General features: G+C 46.5%; 1 protein-coding gene across 3 annotated transcripts in view; it reads right to left on the reverse strand.

The window, feature by feature from the left end:
• CDH11 (cadherin 11) overlaps positions 1 to 12,824 on the reverse strand; it is a 141,862-nt gene that overhangs the window by 76,991 nt on the left and 52,047 nt on the right. The window contains exons 1-2 of one of the 3 annotated variants that reach the window (XM_006189294.3): positions 6,295 to 6,420; positions 5,838 to 5,965 (exon numbers count right to left, since the gene is read on the reverse strand). The gene's annotated coding sequence lies outside the window, so the exon portion shown is untranslated. Of the gene's footprint in view, positions 1 to 5,837; positions 5,966 to 6,260; positions 6,421 to 12,824 lie in introns of those variants that run through there. The other 2 variants (XM_014563101.2, XM_032486455.1) reach the window with 2 other exon arrangements.

Raw genomic sequence — 12,824 nt, forward strand, 5'->3', positions numbered from 1 at the left:
GTCCTCTTGGGTTACTTCCTGCCTGTCACAGTATTCAAAGTCCCCTTCCTATTGAGTACAAACTGCTCCCAGCCACGTAATGCACGGAGGAAATGCACACGTAACTTAGCAGAGCTCGAGCACTTTGATCTTTAAAAGGAGGGAATCCTACACCAGCCTTTGAGATGCTGTGTTGACTCGGACAAGCAGAACAGAAAAGTCACACTGTCTAAATGGCTGGTTGTCGGAAATGAAGTGATTGGATTTCAGTGGGACTGTCCGTTCCCAGCCTGGACCACTGGGCCCAGGAGGCAAGTGTGCAGAGGGCAAGTTCACCTGCCTGAGACTCCTGTACGAGATGAGACAGGGAAAGATCGTTTCTCACAGACGAGCATCAGATGGGGATCAAGTGGCCCAAAGAGGGGGCCCTCCCTTCCGCCGTCTCCATCCTGGGGAGTGGGAGTTTGCTGCTTCTGGCATCTCAGGAAAGCGGACACAGAGAGGAACGTGTTTTCGGTTTCAGCTACATCTTGGTTATCTTACTAAGTAAGTGCGGGGGAGAAAGAGGAAGCTCACCGAGGGGTCTGGGTACCTGACGTCTAAGCTGTACCTTGATTAGGCATTAAATTGGTACAACTGTTGCAAAATGGTTTAATACAATCAGTGCCTCTAGATGAAGGGTTTATAAGAAATAACTACTATTTCTGCAGCTTTTCTGTAGGTATAAAATGTTTTAAATTTTAAAGAAAGTTTAAAATCAGAGAACAAGCAGCAGAAACAAGGGGAAAAACTAGTTTTCTTTTTTAGAGTCAAGGTTTAGAACAGTGTGTATGCAAGTGTTTACAGTTGGATACCATCTACGTTTGCAAATGTGGAGGAAGCGACTGCATGGAAGCCTGTGGTTGTGGCATCATAACTGCCTAGAAACTCTCCAGATGGTCACACAGAAACTGAAAACAGAAGTTGCCTCTAGGGAAGGAAATGGGGGGACTAGAAGATACGGACTGAAGGATACTTAATTCTCTGTAGCCCTTGTAAATGTCTTCTCTATTTAAAGATAAATGTATATATTACACGTTTATCTTTAAATAGAGAAGACAGTTGCATATTATGTGTATACACACATAAACAAAAACAAATCACCTAGTCAAAAATTTTGGCTCTAGAACCTCTGTACTGTTCCCATTGCTTGAAAACTCCTTCCTGATTGTCTCCTGGTAAATTCTGACTCATGCTTCATATCTAAACCCAAAGGTCACCTCCTCACTGAAGACGTCCCTGATTTCCTCTGTCAGAGTCAGTGCCTCTGCGTTCCCACAAACCCCTGGCGTTGCCTCCAAGAAACTCCATGCTGTGGTTATTGTCCGCTGGCCTGGCTCCATCACAAGAAGGGGTGCTCTCGGAAGACACGACTTTGATGTAACTGCTGTATTGACTGATGCATGTGCATTTGGCTCACTGTTGTATCGGCACCTAGTCCAAGGCCTGAAACGGGAACAGTGAACACATCCAGGATTCTCTTTTCCTCTCCCCATGGGATAGCTCTCGGTGTACACACCCAGCTGCTGTATTAGCCAGAAGCAGCGAGGTTTGTCTCCTTCAGAACCCACGTGGGGATTGAGGACGTGGCCATACCAAAAGAACTATAATATAACTGCCCTCCAACGTGGTTCACACTGGAAGGCAAGACACAGAAGAACTGGAAGAGACATACTGGAGGCACCACGGCACTGCACGGGAGTAGAGGCCCTGGCTCCACACATCGTTCATCCCCGTCTGAACCGCACTGTCCTCCTTATAAAAGAATCAGGACAACACACCGCAGTGCTGCTGGCGTCAGACAAGACAACAAACACAAAGCCCTAGGATGGTGTCTGCAGGCGGGCAGCTCACTGGGCGTCAGCTGTCATGGTTCTGATCAGGAGCAGTCTCTGCACCTCGTTCTCCATTTGCTGAACAAAGCAAGATCAGAGAAGTACAACCTCAGCTGAAGTTTTTGCTTTCATACCAATTCTGGCAAAGGCAAGACATTTACACTGCCTGGCACGGGAGAGATTCCTGTAACCCTTTGTGGATTGCATCAGCGACAGTCCCACTGTACACGGTGAAGACCTGCAAAGTAGTCAGCAAGTGAACTGAATGTCTGTTTATGATTCTCAAGGCACCAGCTACAGACAGACAGTCGGCCTCTTTCTCCACAGTGGCCTACATCCCAAAATAGGAAATGTGCATTCACAGACAGACCCAGCAGGCAGGGGAGTGAGGAGGCAGGCTGCCAGCATTTCAGACTGTCAGGGACAAGGCAGAGCCTGGTGGAAGCTCCAGCACAGGTGAGCACCCCCCAACCCAGCGGCTTTCTGGGATTGAGTTTATGCAAATGAAAGATAATTGGGTGACCTGTGATGAGCAGCCCTGCTGAAGATCAGTCAGGAGGGTCTCAACGGGTGTACACATTTCATGAGTCTAAGAGCAAATACTTTCCACTTCAAGACATTTGCATCTGTGCCCCAGTGCCCTACTAAAAGCTCAGTGAGGTAGCAGGGCCAAGAAGCTCTGTCCCGTAGCTACTCAGGTCACCTCCCCGCCCCCAGCTCTGAGGAGGTGTCTATGTAAGACAGATGTACCAGGAATGGAAGTTCAAGTGGATTTCCCTAGAAGTCAGCCGGACAGCCGATCCTGGAAGCCCAAACCACTTGGCCGTTATTTGTTAAAAGTCTTTCAATCTCCCGAACCCCCTCTTCTTCCCTCCCATTTGGATTCTGAGTGCTTTATACAGGGCTCTTTGACTGTGAGCTCCCTGAAGAAAGAAAGTGCCTTTCACCCTTGCCTCTACCCCGGCACGTCACAGGCACCTGTTCAAGAAACGCTGGCCCTGTGATCAGACTAGGGAGCGAGAATCTGAGTTTCAAGCTGAAGTTGTCGGTTAGTTTCATTTTGTTCTTCCAAAGCCTTACAGGATGATCATGAGCAAGTCCTTTCCTCCCTCTAGGCAAAAAAAGAAAAAAAAAAATTTCTCTGTCTAAAACAGGAAGATTATCCTGAAAGATCAAAGGACTGCTCCATCTGTATCATTCTGTGTGTGTGTGTGTGTGTGTGTGTGTGTGTGAGTGAAGGGTGCTACAAGCATTAGGATAGTTTAACTTCCTCTCCTTGGAATAAAAGCTACGTAGAACTCTTCAAAATAGGCCATCCTTAATTGCTAACTGGGAAAAAAAGAATCGAACCGTTTCCCTAGAAGAGAAATTAAATTGAAGTACTTTCTATTTAACTTCTGACTCTGCTTCATTGATACCTCACTCTAATTGTCCCTATTATCTAGAAAAAATGGAAATGTCAGCCACACATCCTGTTAAAGAATTCAAAGGGCCAATGAAATGGAGAGACCCATTTGGCTTCGCAGAAATGAGGTGATCATCATTCACCGGCATTTCCACCGGAGCGATGTGTTTCCTCTGCTGAGCCAGGCTTCAGAGCAAATGAGTGCAAAATATGTTAATGTGAGAGACGCCGGTCACACAGTTTCCAGATCGTGTCAGCACGGCTCTGCTTCCACTAAGAGTGCTGGCGTTCATTGGTTTATTCCCTTGACAAACACTGACCAGAATACGGGAGAAAGAGTTGGGGGGGGGCTCCCCAAATTTAAATTGTGTCCCAAGGCAGACCCACATTAAAATATGAGTATAAGACCCCTGGAAAATCGCCAAAGATGTACAAGTCCCAGTCACAGGGGCTGACCTTCCAAGTAACGAGGGCTCGTACGGGCTGCGGGAACAGTCTCCAGTCCCACCCGGAGGAAATGTGTTTTTTTTGTTCATAATGAGCCAGATTCTTTCATGGGGAAGACAAAAGAGAGGAGTGGTTAAAGAGAAAAGCTCTAGCTGAAGTCAGACTTAAAAGGATAAAAACGTCCAAGGATACAAGGCTGGCAATATGGCCACAGGCAAGTTACTCATCTTTTCTAAAACTCGGTTTTCTCATTTACAAAATCTTCGGTATTGCCAGCACCTATCACGTGAGGTTTTTGCAAAAATTAAGGGAGGTGATACCTCTAAAGACCTTGTGTGCCCGACATATCGCAAGCACTCAACACCTCTTAGCTGCCAGTGTTGGGACCCTTCTCTCAGGGGAAACAGTAGGCCCCCTTTCCTCATCATCTATTCAAACTACGCTTAAAGTCTGGATTATATGTTTAATAAATATTAGTTGAGAATCTACTCTGGGCCAGATACAGTGCTTGCAACCAGGAGCCTGGTGGTCCCCAAGTAAGGCAACAATCAAGAACTTCCAGGTCTAGTTAGGAAGACAGGCAACTAAACACACAATGACAAGCCAGTGAGGGGATCACAGTCAACGGTGTAACCTCGTTGTCTAGGAGATACCCAGTCTTCAAGGATCAGAAAGAACTCCTCAGAGATAGTGAGGTCCAAGCTAAAGGTATAAAATGAGGAAGAGTTAGCTTGTGAGAAGAAGGAGATTACAGGGCTTTGAGGAAACAAAGGTTGTGCTTTATGGTAGATCGAAGAGTGGATGTGTTTAGTGAGGGCTGGGTGGGCAGACAGAGCGGCTGAGAGTGAGTCTGGACAGCAGAAGGGTGGCTCCATCAGTGCAGGGTCCTGGGAGCTTGTTAAGGAGTGCAGGTCTCCAACGCTGAAAGGGGTTAAGTAGCAAAGTAAGACAACATCTGGACTTAGGGGCACTGTTCAGGATGTGTATGGAAGATGGATCACCCTGGAGCTGACGGGGGTGGGCAGAGGGAGGCGGAGAAGTAACCCTGGAGGCAAAAGCAGCAAAATCTTGGAGAAAGAGGCAAGATCTGGCTCGCTTCTGGATGGTGGCAGTGGAGATAGAGAAATACAGATATCTCAGAGAGAACCAGAGAGTAAATCAACAGGAATCAACAGGAACCACCTGCTGTTGGAGGTAAGGGATTGGGAGGCATGTGGGATTCCTGCCACGTTTCTGATCTGAGTGAGTATCGATGTAATTGCTGAAACGTGGCACACAGAAGAGACAAAGTCAGGACTTGTATTTGGCCTCTGCATTTAAGGCACCTGGTAGACATTCACCTGTAGATGAACCACCACCACATGGAAGCTCCTCAGGTGTGGAAAGTCATGCTGGTAGAATTTATTCTTGAAATTTCTATCCGAATATTTGGATGTCCTATACAAATAGCTCGTTACCACTGAGTAGATAAAAGCGGTAAATGAATTCATAGAATCCTAAAACTTAAGAACTATTAACGACTGTGAGTCCAACCACCCTGGTGGCCCGGAAAGGAGCTCCCTCACCTAAGGGCACACAGGCAATCAGCACCAGAGCCGGGTCGTGGAGATGGAACCCTCCCCCTGGCTTATAGTCTAGTGCTCTGTCTTTTGAGATCTAAAAGGTCAGCCTCCTAGCGATCTCTTTTCCTTGTGGGATGTAAGCCAGCTTGTACATATTTAGAGAATTCTTTTCAAAAGAAAAGGGGAAAAAAAGCCAACATGGCAGTTGTCTTAGTCGGTTGGTCTTTTCAGCCAAGTTCTCACTAAGGAATTATAAGTCCCTTTAGTCCCTTCTTTCTCCCAGGAACTTTCTATAGCTGACAAAAACAAAAACCCAAATAACCCCCAAAACTATCATCATCCTTGTACGGGCACATAATAGGTGTTCCATAAAAAGACCCCAATAACAACAGTGAGTCATCACATTCCTCAAAGCCCAGGAAAGTCGGCCTACTTCCCTCTCAAATTCTCCTCTGGATTTAGTGAAGATTCAGACCAAGGCAGGTTTGTGCAACAGACCTGGAAGCCATCATTCCCATCTCCACAAATACAGTAACGTTTCAAACACTCAGTAATGTTGGTCCATCTTACCTTCTTCACCCATTGGATACTTGCTGCCAATTTCTATAACACAAAACTCCACCCATCTGATTGGTCATTCAACAAATCGCAACAGGAATGATCGTCACGGGGCCGCTGAGCCGAATATGCAGTGATTTCTGCAAAAAGTAAAAGGATCATTAGTAAGGTGGAGGTGACACGAATCAATACAGTGATACACTACTAGACCCTGGGGGTACACAGCTGCAGACAGATTTTTCTCTTACAAGATGATGGTCCAGGTGTAAAGGGAGAGACGTAAACAAATTATCCCAACTGTGTGCAAAGCGGGAAGAACTTGTCATGGATTTAGAGGCACCAGAGGATAGTCCAATTAACCATCTGTGCATCTGGTACTTTGATAACAAAGATAAAAGCCGCCATACATCCCACTTCTCACAAAGCTCTACGTACTTCACAGGCATGGGCTCCAGCACTAACAACGGACCTGTCGGGGAGACGTGATGTCTTAGAGCCAGTTGCTGATAGAACCCACATTTTATCGGCGCCCAAAGAAAATTCCTTCCCTCCTGAAGGGAGAAGCACTGAGCTGGAGCTGTCAAATCCTGGTGGAATGACAGGCTCAAGGGCAAAGAATGACAGCGGCGGCAGCAGTGATAGGAGATGTCATCCCCACGCTGGCAGAGCAGAGCACTGGGCTGACAGAGTGGCAATTCTTTATCAAGACTACATTCCTCTCCGCCCCCTCTGGAGACACCACGCTCCGGAGTTTCTGTGTGGGGGCTGTGTTCTGCCTGGATTCTGGTCTGATTCATCTTCCTATCTCCCCAAGTGTCTAACACTTTTCCTAGCCCAGAGCAGCTGCTCAATGTATATTTGCTGAATGAAAGAAGAGGAGATTATGGAGTGTCTGAACAGCTGTCGTCTTTAAAAACTGAGGCACCGAACCAAGGAAGGTGCCGCTGGCGTCGCTTCCCTGACACAACAGCACGAAGGAGTTCTTGAATGTCCTTCCTCTAGAGCTTCCACCTTCGAGGATCAGCTCAGGCTGCATAAAGAGCTTAAGCATCTTCTTACTCTGACTTCACTTACTAGCCTTCATTTCCCCTGGCAAAATCCACTTTTCCTTGCCTCATCTTGGTTCCACCTGACAGCTTCTCACTGACAATGCCTTTTCCAAAAAGATGACCCCAACAGCAACAAATGAAAAACTGGTCTGGAGAAGGGCTGAAGATGAACTTCAAATATACAGAAGTTGGTTCACAGCACCTTGATTTGGTGACTGTAGCAAGAGCAATAAAACTTTCCCACTGAGTGCTAGTTCCAGGATGTCAAGGACAGAGTAGCGTTGGGGTTATTCCCAGATGCACAGAGAGTCATGGGAAAAAAAAAGCCACAGGGGACAGTTCACGCAGCACATAAGTGACGAAGAAGGACCCATCTTTGCAACCACATCACATGTCGCAGCCAGTCTCCAAAAGCCTTCCCCCAGGGAATCACATGCCCAGATGTTCATGCCCTTGTGGGGTCTCCTTCCACATGAATCTGAGATGTCCCTGGGTAACCAACAAAACATAGCAGAAGTGACACCACATGGTTTCAGGAGCTGAGTCATGAAGACCTCTAGCCTGTCTTGTGTTCTTGGGAGGTTTGCTCTGGGGACAGTCAGCTGCCACATCTGAAGTCTAAAAGCTCTGGATCTACATGCTGCTAGGAAGTTCCAGCTGGCCGTGTCGAGAAGCTGCACAGACAGCGAGGGACATGCCCAGCCATCTCTAGCTGACCCAGGCATCCAAGCTGAGGAGCCAGACGGTGAAGGAAGATGCCATTTCGGACATCAACCCACTCAAACCTTCATGTGGCTCCAGCCACCTGGCTACACAGCACGAGAGACCCCATGTAACAACCACTCAGATGAGTTCACTCAACCCAACTGTACGAGGTAATGTTAAATAGTTGTTATAAAAGCCACTAAATTTGGGGGTGGTATGTTACCCAGAAATGGATAACCCCAACACCAAAAACAGGGGTGGAGCAGATATCTGTTGCAGTCCTCACCAATGTATTCTCTTTAAATGCATATAACCCCTCTGGGTATCTCGATCCCATCTGGGTATCTCGCTCCACCACTGAAAACTGTCAGACTCTCGGGCCAGGGTGCACAGCCCACTGTGCCTATGGTGGGACCCAAATCCAGCAGGGCAACTTCATGGCCTTGCTTCTCCTGTTTTTCTTGTCTAGTCTCCAATCAAATGTAGCCGTGGCCAGTATGTTTCTAAAAGTTTACTTCTCAAATCTATAAAATAGAACTGAACTCTCCCTTTGTCTTGCATTCTTTACCTCCCTGCAAAATGTCTCCTATAAAACTCCTTTCACCAAAAGCCTGAGCTGACAATTAAACGTTGTGGAAGGAAAGCAAAAATAAACGGGTGAATCGTCTATGAATTCTGATCACTGCAAACATTTGAGAAAGAGAGACTGCGGGTTCTGTGGAAAACGCTGGTGTACCATTACACACATTTCTTAGGAAAAAAGTGAACAGAAGAAATCTAAGTTGTTTTTGTGCTTTTAACAGAGTTGATGGGAAAAGAGAGGGTTCCTTGGGTCTAAGAGGGCCGGGTGGGTGTTCTGCAAATGTCCTCTTTCTGCACTAGTGTTCGGGGTTGGAATGTTCATTTTCCCTCTTCTCCCCCACATCTCATGACTCCCTGAGACCTGGAATTGTGTCTCCCCTTTTGAGACAGGCAAGTACAGCCCAGCACTGCTGTACCCACTCCTACCTCCTCTCAGGGCAGGTCCCCTTCATTTTCCGAGGGCTGTGTGCCTACACGGACCCTCTGCAAGTCCCGGCCCACTGCCCTCTCCCACCCCTGCCATCGCTGTGCTGGGCCACCCACAATACAGAGCCTCATACAGCACAGACACTCCAGGCCATATGCTAGCTCAGAGAGATTAAGAAGTCAGGCTGAAATGTGGGATGGAGAAAATAGTGGGTGGGCACATGAGTTTCAAGGATAAAACGCAGGGAAGGATGGGGATGCGAATGTGGCAGACTTCTTTTTGCTGAGCTCAGATTGGATGGAAGGCTTGGTACATGCAGGTCCATACCCTTCCCTCTGACCCACGAGCCATGCTGCCGTCCCTCTCTCAGGACCTCTGCTCCAAATCAAAGATACGGAGTCCGTGCGTGGGTCCTCTTCCAGAACGTGGAAGGCCAGGCACGTGCCAGGATCGTGGTCAACAGCACAGCGACAACAAAAAACCCAACACAGAGTGCTGTGGGGGAGGGGGAGGGCTGAAAGTACCTGTGACTTAGATTAAAACAGCCCCCACCCCATTTACTCCACCAGTGCACGCTTCAGGACCCTCAGGCCACTTACTGTGTGTACAGGTATGACACTGGGGTGATGGGTCAAAAAAGAAAGAATTGTTACTGAGTGGAGGAGGGCTGCCCAAGGAGAGAGCGACAGCTCCACGTTACAGATGAAGAAACAGGCTAAGTGGCCCAAATGCACAGAGCAAGGGAGCAGCATGCTGAATCCCTGAAAAACCCACTCCTTTCCAGCCAGCTTTTAAGAACCCACAACGAAACCCACTTCCCAGGGTAAATCATGCCTATTCCTCTGGGATGTACTCAGAGATAATTTTTGGTAAAACAACCCAATAGAGAATTCGAGATATTTTGGTATGGAGCTGACTGATACAAACTCAGATTAAATATATTACTGTTCAATAAACAAATGAAATAGCAGGTTTCTGAAACTTTTATTGGGCAAAGAAGCCAAGCAAAGGCCACGCACTTGTCTGTTGGCCTAGGAATACCGGGTTGTTTCACTGGTGCTGCCGTGTTTTTCTGCTCTGCAGGCAGGAGGAGGGGCAGCGCCCAGGCAGTAGCACCTGGGTGCCCTGCAGACGGGGCTTCCTCCTTCTATGGGTGTCACATGTTCCTGACATTGTTGAAGAGATGAGTAAACCCTATTAATACTCACCACTGGGTGTTCTTCTTCCCTGTTATCACCAAAGTTCCAAAACCATGTGGTGAAGCATATTTTGTAAGTTAGGTCTGTAGATTATGATTTAAGAAAAAAAAAATAAAGGAAGCAGTAAGCTACTAAACATGAGGGAACAGGACTTAAAATCTAGGCTTTGCCTCTTCTGAGCTAGTTTGACTTTGGCAAGAACTCTCTGAGCCTCAGTTTCCTCACTATAAAATGGGGACAGTAATAACCCTTTTGTGGGGTTGCTGTGAGAAATAAATGCAATGATAATAAATGTAACACCTCACTTCGAGTAGGCACTCAATCAGAATTAGCAACTGTGATTATGAAAAGTTATAGACAGTGCTTCTTCAACTGTGCATGATTAAAAAAATTGGTTTTCCCTTTCATTGTATATTTACTACTATCCACAAAGCCACAAAGTAGATGGATAAGAATTTATATATTGATGAACATCCATATATTTGTATATATCAACACACACTCATGGAATATGTAATTAATATTAATCCATAAGCATTTTCCACATCATTCTTCTTCAGGTGAGGAAACTGAGTCTTCGAGAAGTTTAGGGATTTCCCTCAAAGTTCAACAGCTCAGCACAGATCTCTGTTCCCAGAAGACGTCCGGGCTGCCAGCTGCTCACAGCTCACAGTGCCCTGCAAAATCTCCAGGGCTGGCTGCTCACAGCCCATGCAGGGACAACGCCCAAAGTCTGGCTGTAATTACAAGAAAACATCCATAAAGAGCTCCTGGGCTCCAAATGGATTTGACACAGTGGCCCTTTAAATCAAACTCTTCACACGATTATCTTTATTTCTCTTTAGTAGTTTTTCTAAGTAAGCCATGCCTTTAGAGCCACCTAATACAAAGTGACAACCTTCACCGTCTTCCAAAGCGCCGACGGACCAGCGTAGAGAGGGTCCATTGTCACCATGGTAATTACGGCACAATACCTGATGGCCAATGGACAGTCAGGAGGCGCAGGCAGCAGCTGAATCCGGCATTGTCCGGGCCCCATAAAAAGATTAGAAGCCCTGAAAAGCCGGGGAGCGGGATCTCACAGCTCTTTCGCTGGGCCCTGAAAGGCCCATTGTGCTGTCACCATAAATTCTGGGTTCCCCGGGCACTTGACAACTGAAGCCGGGGACAATAGAATTCTTGTGTCCAACAAAACACTCCTTGTCCAGTGTCAGTCTTATCAGCCGCATTTACAAATGTCTTTCGTTGTACCCAAATAATTCCCTATTAGAAGGGCTATTGGGAGCAGAACTAAATAAATATTCACAGCCTTTGTAATATCTTTGGGAAATGAATAAACAAACAGTCATCTAGCATATGAGCAAGCCTCCTGCTACTCTACATTTTACCCCTCTTTCTCGCCCAAATGACAGTTTCACTTTCTCCCCTTTAACGCATTAGCAACTGCAATGCTGGGGCTCCGGTTTCGTCTGCCACCCACCACACACCCCCAAAATGTATAGACCTGGTGCCTTTACATTCCCTGTTCTTTTAATTAATCTTCCCAACAGTGCTGGGCGGGGCTGGTTTTACTCTGTTCCTACCTCCTAAAAGTGAAGGGAATTAGACCTCGGAGAAGTTAACTAACTTGCCCAAGATAACAAAGCTCAGCAGCAGCAGAGTGGGAATTCAGATCTAGATTCCCCTTGCTCCTGAGCATCTGCCTCCCCACTTTGCCGCGATTTCTCTACTGAATAAAAAGGGAATACGACGTCAGACAAAGGGGGGGCACGCTAAACACACCCGCTATCAAGGTCACACGTCTACACGAGTCTGCTTATACTGTTACACAACCCAGGGACACTTAGAAGAGAAGGAAAACGAAAAGCCTTTCTCCAAGAGAGTGTATTTTATTTTTGCCCTAAAATATCAGCAATTTTACTTTTTAAGTTTCTTGGGGGTAGTGAGGAGGTGACAGACAAACAAACATAAATACAACCCAGCATCAGGAGAGTTTAGGGGAGTCCACTGGGTCAGCTGGTAAAGTTTTAGGAAGAACTGCTGGGGCTTGGCCTGTTGGAGGAACGGGTAAATGTAAAACAGAGAACTACCATAAAACTGTATCTTTAAAATGTTAAAACAGTGAAAAATCTACTGCCTTCTTATCTACCTGATGTCAAATGACAGGTCAAATCTGTAATTTTTCTAAGGACTCTAATAATGCTCTCACTTGGCTCAAATTACTCAGCCTTGATAAAAGCAATGTGGAGCTGTTCCATGTGTTTTCTAAAATAGTTAAGGTCAGGAAAATAGACTTACCGTTTTGTAAACCATTGGCTATTAACAAGACTGGGTAACCAACAGGTACTTCCTGAGTGACTGACAGTAAATCCATGTGTTTGTACAAGTACCGAGTTTGAAGGAGTATGACTGGTATTTCTCAAATACTTCCAGTGTCAGGTGAAGCCTTTCACCATCTTTGAGGATTTAGGGGCCTGAGTATTGTCCCGTTCACATGATGCTCACACTTTCAGGAGCTGGGTGTTACACAGCTTCATCCAAACAGGCTAAGACGACTCCTAACACTGACTGAGAGTCTGTACTGTGCCAGGTTAAGTACTTTCCTACAACACATAATTTAATTCTGTAACAATCCTAAACATGAAGTCTTATCATTTTATTTCATAACTAGGAAACTGAGGCACAGAAAGTTTGACTGAAGTTCCCTTATTTACGAAGCCACTAAACAATGAAGCCAGGGTTTGGACACAAGCAGTTTGCATCTGCAGCAGTTCACACAGCAGCTGTGCTTAACTGCGTTCTCCAGACATAAATCAGGCCACTGACGCAGGGAAGTAGCCCAATGATCTAAAAAGTGATTAAGGACCGCGTTGCTTATCCAGGCTACTGAACTATCCAGAGAGACAGAGCGAGGGCAGACACTGATGAGCACCACCCCTACACAAAATGATGGACGGAAAAGACACTGACCATGACCCAAGGCCCGAGGCAGTATCTCTAACAGTGTTTCACGTCTGAGGAACTTCCATACAACCAG

Source organism: Camelus ferus, chromosome 9, assembly GCF_009834535.1.
Source record: "Camelus ferus isolate YT-003-E chromosome 9, BCGSAC_Cfer_1.0, whole genome shotgun sequence".
Taxonomy (NCBI): Eukaryota; Metazoa; Chordata; class Mammalia; order Artiodactyla; family Camelidae; genus Camelus; species Camelus ferus.